Raw genomic sequence first — 10,491 nt, forward strand, 5'->3', positions numbered from 1 at the left:
ACAAAGACAAATACTGTATGATTTGACTCATATGTGGAATATAAAAAATAAATGAATGACAACAACAAAGAAATAAATGAACAAACCAAATAAAAATAAACACATTGATACAGAGAATGGAGTAGTGGGAAGGGGTGGGGAGGGTGAAATAGGTAAAGGGGTTCAACTGGATGGTGAGGAGAAAACGAGACTTTTGGTGGTGAGCGCACTGAAGCTGAAATAAACTGGTGTACACGTGAAACACATAAACGTCATAAACAAGCCTCACCTCAATAAATTTTAAAAATTTATCTCGTACATACACGGCACTCGTTCTTCCTGCTTCGACTCCTAGGGGGAGGAAAGTGGAGCAAAGTGTCAACAGGACATCAACAAAACCTGGGGCAAGTTGAATTTGACTTGGGCACGAGTCACACAAAGCAGACCATTGTCGGGGTCCCCTCCTGTGTCCCTGACAATGCAGATACTGCTTCCTGCTTCTCCCTTCTCTTGGTGAAAGGTGGGTCAGCTGGGGTGTTGAGAAACCAGGACAGACACTTCCTCTGCTGCCTCTTCCCCTTTCTTCCTGCTCGAATGCGTCCATGATGCCCAGAGCAGAAACCCCAGCCTTGAAAGTGCTGTGATTCTCAACGAATGCCAGCAGCCCTTGAAATCTAGAGTCCTTGTTGGGGAAAAATACCCCACTTAGTTGGGTTATCTCACAGCCAATAGCTTTCTACCAGCCATGCCATCCTAACACTCACCGTCACACGAGTTACCCACATCACTGCAGAGATAGTTCCCAGTCACGAACTTGGCCTTTAGTCCCCCTGGGGCTGCAGCCTTCGACTCTCAGTCTCCTCTGAACTGCATACCATGACAACGACATGCTTCCAACTTTCCCCTGCTCTCAATATCTCTTTAAATTACAATCTATACCACTTCTGGATAGATTTCTAAAGCAAAACTAGATTATGTACCTCTGTAAATTACTACCATCAGTGCTTCTCCACCGTCCATGGTCCAAAATTCAGATTCCTAAGCGTGGCATAATAAGCCCCCTTAAACCTGATCCTTCCCATGGCTCCAGCTTCATCTTACTGAGGCCTTCCCTGCACCCAGGTTTGCAGGACCTGTTTACAGCTCCCCTGATGATTGCTGTGTCCTATGCCTAGTCCAGCTGCTTACATACACCTGATGACTTGACAGACCCCTTCCCTTCCTCTGCTCCCATATTCTGGCAGGATAAACACCACTCCCACCTGGTCATCTTTCAAACTTAGTTCAAACAGATTTGTTTAAAGAGACCTCCATGAAGCCTCTTCTGGTGTCGCTCTGTGCAGAACCCCAGTCCTCTCTGCCCTGTCTGTCCTCTGCCTCCATCTATCGATCGCTCCTATTGGCTGGTTGCATCTCTCTGCTTACTGACCTGTCTTCCAGTACACTGAGTCCTAGAGAATGTAAACCCAGTCTTGGTCATCTTTGTATGTTCTCTACTGATCCATTTCCTGGTACACACACACACACACACACAACTGAACAGACACCTTTTAAATAATTTTAAAATCCTCAAAGCCCAAATCAAATCCATATAATGGATTGTGAGCATCAATTCTGTGAGGGTGGTAGCCAGCCATTCTAGGAGAACAGATTAAAGGTAAGTGGGGAACCTGCTGCCCATCTTCGGGGTCCCTACAGGGAGTCCTGAGAATCAGCACACCAAGCAACACTGGGGGCCGAGAGCAAGAGTGTGCCCCTAGCTGCGTGCGCCAGAGGCAGGGCTGCCCCAAGGCTGTGTGGGGCCAAGGGAAATATTCGGTGGGATCCTTGTCTATATTTTGATTACAAAAGTATAGCAAAGCGCATGGGCCCAGGTGAGGTATAGTAATTTAGTGATGAGCATTTTGAATAATGGATGGTGAAGAGGCTCTTTATATACTTCTTTACAGTCCTGTCAGTGCACATGAAGATTCTTTGTAGTGTCCAGACACCATCTTTTCTTGTTCACGTCCAGGAACCATCTCATTATGTTCTTTATTATCAAATAGGCAGATCCTGGCTAATGTTTCTCTCCCTCCCCACAAGGAAGGGATAGCAATGCTGTTATCACTCACGATGACGTGGCTCTTCTGAGCTTGTTTGTATTGAAACGACATAGACTTGGGGCCCCTGCGGTTCCCCGACACCAGCTGCTCAATGCTGGTCGCAGAGGCACGCTCGGCGCTGCAGCCGGCAGCCTGTGGACACGCGCTTTAGTGGCTCTCTCAAAGGTTGTTTCTGTGCTTCACTGATGATGACCAGACATGCAAGTCTTACTCAGGGTAGGCAGAAAAGTGCGAACAATTGCTCATTGTCTGGTCATACCAAGTTTTCCTTTTGGAATTTTATGGCATAAGCAAAGTATGATATTGCTTGCTGGCAGCAATCACTGCACTGCTAGACTGGTCTAGCACGCAGCCCTGTACGCCATCCCCAGGGAGGGAGAGAGACAAGAAGGCTCCGGGCTGTGGGAGGAGAGTGGTCCTGTTCTTTCTGGAAATGCTGGCCCCTGGTTAGGACTGGTCCTGAAGATCAAGATGTCATCATATCCACTGAAGGCAAGAGAGGGCCTGACTCAGAAGGCCCTGTCAGGCCTCTGGAGCAATAGTCTTAAAAGTTCTGGGAACGTAGGTGCGGTTACCCTTGGGGGCCTGTCCAGCTGCGGCGTGGAGCCTGCGGAGCGGGTAGGGTGACTGCCCTGGGTGTCCACGGCAGAGTGGGGCACAAGGAGTGAAGGGCACCATTGCCACCTCTCCCCAGCATGGGTGCTCTAGACGAGGTGGTACCACGTTCAGAACACAGAAGGGTGAAAGCCAACAGGAGCCCACAGGGCAGCCCAAGCCTGGGTGGCAGACCCTTCAGCGCTCAGAGCACTAACTAACTGTGTCCTTGTCCAACATCAGTGAGAGCCACCCCAAATCATCATGGCAGCACCATTCTGGTGGCCCCATCTTTCATGATTCTGTTAATGAAATATCTTCCAGTCCAGTGGCTGTGACCTGCTGGCCAGGTGGTCCTCTCAAAACCCCACTGGCCATGGGTTGGGACAATCCTATGGACAAGAATCACAAAACTGCTCAGGGTAGCTGGGCCATCCCACGCCCTGGGTTAGGAGATGGGGAGAAAGGGGGAGGCCTTGTGGTGCCCCATTCACATGGTGCTGCCTCTTCCTAGGTGGTCCCTTGCATTAAGGCAGGCCTTTCTCAGGAAGGGTTACACAAGTGTGTGGTCCTCTGAGGCCTGGAGGGGAGCGGGCCATTTTCCCAGATCAAAGGATGGTACTGGCTAGTGGCTTGGGGGCTGTGACAGTCTCAAGGTAGAATGAGACAAGCCCCCATTTCCTTTCATGGAAGTGTAGTTAGAGCTTCAAAGCATACATTTCTAGAGTCAGACCCAGAAAAGATAAAAAGACAAGAGAAGCTCCCACTAGAGCAAATAATAGGGTCAAAAGAAACTGCACCCTCTACTCTGGGGCAATAGTATAACATAACAGGTTGAATGGAAACCCCCAAAGGATGCTCCAATAATCTCATCACAGAGGCCCTGTAGTTATGAAAGAGAGACTATGACTTCCTTCAAGGATTTCTGAATTCTGGTTTTTCCACTAAGTCATATTGAAAATCAATGAGCAATGAATTAAGCATTTAACAGAGCTTAGGAAGATGCAAGAGTCACAGAAAAGAAAAATCAGTGAGACTCTGACCCCACCATTTGCTTGGTGGTCCAGCACTGCTCTGGGAGAGGGGGCACATGGTCATGGTGGACCAGACCCATGGAAATCTGTCTCATGTCCTGTCTGTGGGCTTTTTCCAGTTGGCTGGGAAACTGATCCCACCCACTTCAGCATCTCTTTGCAAGCCTGCAGACAGACACATGACTTGCATCCCAGATAACATTTCAACAATTAACTGAAATCATTTGGACAGAGTCATAAATGACAGTCAAACCCAGCAGGGCATGGGAGCCCCTCTGGACTTACCATTTGATGCACTAATCCCTTGCTAACCTTGGGGCTCCACTTCTGAAACATACTGTGACTGGCAAGCTAGAGGAGTTGTAGTATCTCCTAGAAAATAAAAGAATTCATGGAAAGACAACCCCCCCCCAAAAGGTGCTAAATATTGTAACTGAAAACAAACAAAGCAAGCAAAATCCCGGATTTGTTAATATTTAAAACTTTCTTCAGGAAGGTACCATTCTCTTGAATCCTCTTCTTCAATTGTTCAGGAAACACTGACATAAATCATGTTTACTGAGAGATAGGGTGCCAAAAGTTTTATTCTTAAAAGTCTATATTCTTTTTAAAGGTTAAAACCTGACTTGACTGAGTTAAAATGTAATGCGTTTTGAACTGGCTTTGGCTTTGTTTTCTTTTTTGAAAGATTCAGACAATTGTTCATGTAACTCACCAGTTGGCTTTTTCTGAGCCTTGTTGAAGGTGGGGGTTAGAGGTGTCTCACTTTTCTTCATATGTGGTATTAAAAGATGGAACAAATATAATGTCCCGTTTTTGTGCTAACTTAATCATCCAACAGATCTGTCTACAAACTCTATAAGCATTGTATTCTTTTGTTTTTCAGATATTGAACTGAATGAGCATAACATAAAACTTTGAAGATTTAAAAATTTTAGTACAGAAATATGAAACAAAAATTAGGGTTAGTAAAAGGTGTGGATACACTCTGGTTCACTGCTAACATGTACAATGCCTTTGAGAGATTCAGGAAAAGCTCCTTTCCTCCATTTGGGGATATTTGCAGAGTGGCACAAAGCACTACAAGCCCCTTTCCCAGGGCACCCCCATCAGTACACAATCAACACAACTGTACATGGCAACCCTGATCCTGACAGCTCTCTCCGACTTCCCTGCAACTAGCTTCAGCTCACTTCAGCTCTTTCTCTGAGATCTGCTGTTTGCAGACCTCACTGTGAACGCAGGGACCGTGTCTTATTCTCCATTGTATCTCTGAAGCCTGATGCAGAACAGGCACTCAACAAGTAGTTGTTGGTTGAATGAGTGAATAAATTAAAAAAATACTCAATGCAATTTTTTAAAAAAGGTAAAAGGAGAGGGGCTATGGAAGAAACAAAGCTAACTGTACAAAACATTTTTGTGTCACATTCAAACATTAGAAAACCTTTTTATTCTTGAAGTCAATTACACTACCTGACAATACATTGCTATACCGGACTGGTTGGATTTAGAAGAGAATATAAAATGGCCGTGAAGATAGTGGCAGATCATGAAGTGTTAATTTCTAAGGGTTTGGAGTGTAAAGGACCAGAAATCAAGGAGACCAAGACAAGAAGTCTGCCTTGCTGATTTTCTTTTTTCATCTTGTGAGTGGTTAGTATTATGCTTTGAAAGAGTATAATTTAGGCTTGGCAGCAATCAGTTGCAGAACACCATTACCCTAACATTTCTAGAGAAAAAAAAAAAAGGTTCTAGGAAACTTGCTCTTTAGAATTTCTCAAGAGTCAGTTGGAGCCTACACATAGGATTTAAAGCAAGTTTAGTTGGTATGCATCTTTTCCTTCCTCTTCTAATTCTAGCACCCAAAATTGAGTGTCCCGAGACCTTAACAAAAGAAAGAACTTGGAGTAGACACTGACAAATAGGCTGTAAACAGGAGCTGGTAGAAAGATAAATCAGATGGCCTCGGGACCCTTGCATTTCTTATTTCTATGACACTGTTGACTCTAGTAGCCTGTTCCCATGTGTAAAGAGGCAATTTTAGTTTTGGTGAAAAAGCAGCAAATGCTGTCCATTTCCATGAGTTGGAGTACAGCCCAGGTCCAGTCTAGCAAGACTTTGCCTCCAAGGCCAGCCGAGGCCCTCAATGCCAGCCCAAGACTGGGAGCCTCCTGGATGGTTGGCCTCGTAAGCTAACAGCTTCACAGAACACTCTCCTGTACACAAAACGGTGATCTGATTCAAAGGGAGCAAAGTGCTGTTAAACACTTTCAACTGTTAAAACCAAAACACGCAGTTTCTTCACCAACTGACCACAACTTAACTTTCTGAAATGAAAGATTCACGTTCATTCAGCTCATGGGTTAACAGTCAGTCAAGCTGTTGAAATAATGATGTTGCAAAAGCAACCCTGAAATATCCTGATTTAAAAAAAAAAAGCAGCTTATTTCTCCTCATGATGTAGAAGGTGCATTTCTATTTCCTTTAAACTGGATACACGTTAAACCAGGCCTCCCGAAAGAATGAAATATCATTAACAAGATTTACCCAAGAGCTACCCAAATAGAAAAACGGCGTGTGCAATGATCTGTTTTGCAGGAACGAGGCTGAACCAAACATCTGTTAGGCTTTCCTCCCTTCCTTCTCCCCTCCCCGATGGTTAATGACATCTGAAGCGCTTAAGCTTTGCACATTCCTTCACTAATTAAATTCCTGCAAAGCTGTCTCATGAATCAGGTGCTTTGTGGAGCAGGAACACAGACCCCGCTTTTGTGTCACTCGTGCCTGCTTCAGTACAGGTAGGAGCTGATGGTGCACTTGGCCAGCTCAAGACCCTTTTCCAAAAGGTCTTCGGAGGCCTGTTTTTCCCAAAGACTTTTCCTTTGCTTTTTTTTATTACCTGGCTCATCAAAACTAAATGGACAAAAATAAATGAGGAGTTAAGGGTCCTTCAGGAATGCACAAGTACTAATTTTTCAAGGGACAGGGACATTTCAGCAACTCAAGTGGAAATAAAGGGAAAGGGAGCTGCTTTTTCCCAAAGAGATGGCCTGCTGTTTCAGATTCATTCATTCATTCATTCATTCATTCATTCAAAGAGTAAATATGCATTGAGCACTCTTTCTATGTCTTTTCTCTACTAGGCCTTAAATTTAAGGACAGGCTCGGTCTCCACCCTCATGGAGCATCCATTCTACATCTCAGACCTAAGGACCCTTTGTCCAAAACCAGAAAACAGTGGGATCCTTCCATGATCAGGAGGTGATACGGTCCTTGAGGCAGGAGTACTACAGAAAGGAGTTTCCTATTGATGGATTCCTTGGGTCAGGGACCCTGGGGCACTGGATTTACCTTAACCAAAAATGACTAATAAGTACATGCTATGTATTATGGAATTAATGCTGAAAGTTACCTCTTATTAAATGCCTGTTATGCACAAGGAGCTGTGCTAGGCACTTTATGTGAATTCTCTGTATCTTCATATCAGCTTTTCAAGATAGTGGATTTTTCCCTCATTCTGCAGTTGGGGAAACTAATTCTTAGAGAAGTTGAATATCTAAGGTTGTAGGTCCAGCTAATTCTAAAACTCTTTCTACATTTTTTTTAATTTTGTATTACTTTTATTATTTTGCATTATTTTTATTTTGTATTATTTGTGTTTGAAGATAGGATTGGTTACTTACAACTATGACACAACACAAAGCAATGTTGTATGTGATGACAGGTGACGCCCACTCCAGCATTCAGGGAAGTCTCTGCAGTGGAGATTCGATAGCAGGGAACAGCATCTGGTGGCAAGACGCAGGAGTGGCACCACGAAATTATTTTAATCAGGGAAAATCAGATAAGCAGGGACAGGAAGGCATAATGAGCAGCAACTGTTTCAAACTCCCTCCAACTCTCCCCCAAACCTTTCTCTTCTAGGCTTGCTCTCTCCTTCACAGAGAAAACAGACACCACCAACCTTCCCAGAACAAGAGGTCCTGAACACACACCCTCACTGGCATCGGCTCTGTCCTCCTTCCCTCTATGACTTCACAGGTGCTCAGTCTGCCTCACTGAGACCAAAACTCCCATCTATGTTCCCAAGCCATTAAGTAAACAGCAATCCTCTGCTGTGGCTACACTTTTATGACTGAAGGACTAGACTAGACACATGAGTGGAGGTAGCTAGTCGGAAATAGAGTGGCTGCTCCACTCTCTAACCTTATTGCTCATAACTTCAGCCAAGCAGAGCCACCTACATGCCCCTCTGTGTTCCATGTACCTTCATGCTCCAGCAGCTTTGCCATAGTTTTTCTCACTTCTACCTCTTGTCCACTTTGCTGATTTCTACTAGTTCTTCAAAACTTAGCTCAATGGGCACAATATAGGCTGGGATAAAGAAAATTTTAAATGATGATAGCTTAGATACATGGATTTATGTTTTTTCATATAAAGGGAATCCAGTGATTGGCAGTCTAGAGTTGTATGGTGGGTACCATGATCATTAGGGACTCAGATTGTTTATATTGTTTTGTTCTGCCATCAGTCTTGGAGCCTATTCTCAAGTTTACCTAATGGTACAAAGTGGCTGCTGGAGCTCCAGTTAATACATCTACATTCCAGATGGGAAGAAAGAAGCAGAGAAAGCAAAAAGGACAATTTTTAGCTGTCTGTTTTCCCTTTTAAGAAGTCTTCCTGATAAACTGATCAAAATGTCCATTTACATCTCACTGGTCAGAATTTAGTCACATGATCACTAGGGAGACTAAGAAATGTAATCTCTAATCTGAGCAGATTGCCATACTGAATAAAAACAGGCATTGGGTCAATAAGGAAGGGAACGGATATTGAGTGGTATTTAGGCAACTAGGAGTCTTTGCCTCAATAGCACCTTCTCTTGTGAGCCTTCCTGAGTCACTTTCCTCTTGCTCCCCCAGCTGTGAGGCAAACCTCTGCATTCCTTTGCACTCTCCGCAGGCCTCTGCAGTGATACATATTATATCACACTGTCATCATCTGGTTTGCTGTGTCTCTCCTCCAGGAACTCTGAACTTTCTGATGACAGGTACCATCTCCATCATACATGAATTTCCTAGCCCAGGACCCAGGAAATTAATCCCTAAATAATTTCTCATATTATGGCATAACTCTGAGCATCTCCTAGGTCTGAGTTTTCCACTCATTTTTCTTAGAACATTGGTATTTTCACAGAGAAAACACTAAAAATATCTGGAAGGTTATTCCAAAGTGCTACATGCTACCACTGTGATTGGTGCCAGTTTTAGAGGAAGGAGCACATGGTTTTGAAACCAAACTTAAAATAGTATTGAAATGCTGATTTCAATTTCCACTCAAATAGGTCATTTCTCCTGTATCTGTTACTAGGGAACTGCCCAGAGTGTGGTGGGTGGCAAGGACATTATGGTCAGGCTGCTACAATTGAAAGGGACCAGAACATAAATTTAAACCAATCTTCTTTTAAATTACACTTTCATTTTTGACAAATGCAAATGTTTGGGGGAAAAAATGAGACTGCTGCTAAGAACTCGATGGAAACATGGTCTCATAGCTCAAATGAAGTCACATTTTAATTATACTTCTAAGTCGGGCTCTGTCTTTTTGTGGGAAGAGGAAATAAGAACATTTTAGATGAAATATTGAGGGCCAACACACAAGGAGATCATGCTAATGTGACATAAAAGCTTTAAGAACTGTGTTGTAGGATGCCGCTGACACCATGGCATCCTCAGTGACTCCCTACGCTTCCTGTTTTTTTGTCTTTCTCCCAAATCTGTTTCCTTCTTACTATCAAGCTCACGCAGGCCCTGAGGACAATGATTTGGATGCAGCAATAACCTCCTGCCGAAATACGCTACCTCCTCACCCTTCACTACCCACCTTCTCCCCAGTCCTTCCCACCCACCCTGTACCACTCACTGCCTTGTATGAGTCTTAGCCTCATACCCCTCTGCATGTGAGAGCTCCCTCAATCCAACCACATTGGGTCACTTCTTACACTTCTTCCTCTTCCTCCAGGACCTAGTCCAGAGCTCAGCTGGCACCATGGGGACCAAATATTTGTGGACTGACTGACTTGGAGATGATGAAACCATTAAGCACAGCAGGCACGGACATATGGCCCCCAAAACTTCTAAGGGGGCCTATGAATATGGTTTAATTTTCATTTCTTTTAAAATCAGAAGCAAAAAACTGACTATAATCGTAATGAATATATAGTAACAAATCCAGCCTGGATTATATTCATCTCTTTACTAACACAACCATAAAATATAATTTTCAACATATTGTAAAAATTCTGGAATGGCCCTATGAAGACAAAGGTGTCTAGAACCCTTGAAAGTCATAATGAGGCCTGGGACTAATTTTTCAGAGCCTAGTAAATCAAGGTAAATGTAGGCGCCAAAAAATGCTTTTTTGAGTGCTTATTTTTGATGCGAGTTTTCCTTGCACACTCTCCATCTCTGAGATTTTCATGCTGCTCCAGTGCTGATCACTTGTCCAGAAAGTGTGAAGGCTTCTTCCTGGCTTTGATAAATCGATGGATATGGAATGTGACATGTTACTGTGTTATTTTGTTCACACAATCGCCTCTTTGATGGCTCAGTAAAAGGTGGAGGAGAGAAACTTCTTATGATATCTCTAAAATATACAACCACGTTCAGTCTGTGTGTTTAAAGACATAAAGTTCCCTTTCCAGTTTCTAAAACTCTAATTTCTGTGTGTCGGGGCCAAATGGAATGTGTTTTAGCCAGCTCTTGGGTAAACACAGAAAC

The 10,491-nt window shown here is 43.8% G+C and overlaps 1 long non-coding RNA gene across 1 annotated transcript; it reads right to left on the reverse strand.

Annotated features, from left to right (window-relative positions):
* Positions 1 to 268: 268 nt before the first annotated feature.
* LOC140696650 (uncharacterized) lies at positions 269 to 7,639 on the reverse strand. Its single transcript, XR_012073159.1, has 3 exons — positions 7,396 to 7,639; positions 3,998 to 4,084; positions 269 to 330 (listed from the first exon to the last, which is right to left on the reverse strand). It is a non-coding gene; the product is annotated as an uncharacterized lncRNA (long non-coding RNA).
* Positions 7,640 to 10,491: the final 2,852 nt, after the last annotated feature.

Source organism: Vicugna pacos, chromosome 5, assembly GCF_048564905.1.
Source record: "Vicugna pacos chromosome 5, VicPac4, whole genome shotgun sequence".
In the NCBI taxonomy this organism is placed as follows: Eukaryota; Metazoa; Chordata; class Mammalia; order Artiodactyla; family Camelidae; genus Vicugna; species Vicugna pacos.